The sequence below is a fragment of the Chrysochloris asiatica genome, unplaced genomic scaffold, assembly GCF_000296735.1.
Source record: "Chrysochloris asiatica unplaced genomic scaffold, ChrAsi1.0 scaffold00143, whole genome shotgun sequence".
Taxonomy (NCBI): Eukaryota; Metazoa; Chordata; class Mammalia; order Afrosoricida; family Chrysochloridae; genus Chrysochloris; species Chrysochloris asiatica.
The window spans coordinates 3,194,109-3,195,412 of NW_006408661.1; positions in this window are offsets into that span (position 1 = coordinate 3,194,109).

Genomic DNA, 1,304 nt, shown 5'->3' on the forward strand with positions numbered 1-1,304 from the left:
ATAACAGCAGTCTGATAGATTACTACAAGAACAAGTAAGTTGTTCGTCTGGGAGCCATCAAGGCAAGTTGTCAGGACCCCTCAGAGCAAACCCCCTTCCAAGACTGAGACTCAAGGGGAATACATGAGCAGGCATCTGGCTGGTGACTATGTTGGTCACTGATAAGGGGAAGGGGGGAAAAAACAACAATGAAGTGGCCAGCTAAGCCTGACCACATTCAATAGACCCCTGTGAACCTGGGTGGAGACCTGGATGGCCAACAATATGGCAAGAGCTGGGGACTCCTGGGCCAAGAGGCAGTGACATGGCCACAGAGGACTAGAGCAGAGAGTGAAGTGTCCAGCTGATATGAAGTGAGGGGAGATGAACAAGAGCACCCATACTTTCAGACAGCACCCACTTGACCTGGCTTCGATGGCTAGATGATCAGAATTCGACTAGAGAAGAAAGAAGAGGTATGAGCACTCTATATTTGACACTTTTGAAGTTATTCCAACTTCATTTCCAAAGTAAATCTCTCTCCAATGTAGGTCCAAAGTGATGGCAGCCATTTTACTATATGGTGCAAAAAACCTGCTTAAGAATGAAGCTAATACAAAGGAAAACAATGTATAGAAATGAAGATGCAGAAGCTAGAGGAAAGTGTGGGAGACAGCCAGATCTGGATAATGACACTTGACCCCTTAGATCAAATCAAACCTGAAACCTCATCTATCCATGGAATTTTCAAATATCATACCCCTTCCATCTACCACACCACTTTAAAAAACAAAACTGTCTCCTGAATTGAGTTTTTGGTAAAAAGGATTGGCAAGCGTATAAATTAATACACTTAAAAATTTAGTTGTTGTTGTTTGTTTTTTTTAAAGTCATTCTGAATTTTCCAATATATAGATTCGTTCAGCTTTACTGTGCTTCTCTTTTTGTGTAAACATTGTTGGAATCTACATTTCTTTTATTGAAGACAGTATAATCTTCTATATTTAAAACATTTTTTCCATTTTGTTTTAGCTCATAGATAAAATTTCATAACAGAGTTCTGATGGCGAATGGTTACGAATTGGGCTGCTAATCACACGGTCAGCTGATCGAAACTACCAGCTGTTCCGTGGGAGAAAGATGATGCTTTCTGCTCCCGTAAAGATTTACAGCCTTGGAAACCTATGCAGGATCGCTATGAGTAGGGACCAACTACACGGCACATAACAACAACAAATATGTGCGGAAGTTCTGGTGTGGCACTGTGAGTTAGTACACCGGATTGCAAAATCAATTTGAACAGCAGAATCAGCAGTCTAGTTCAC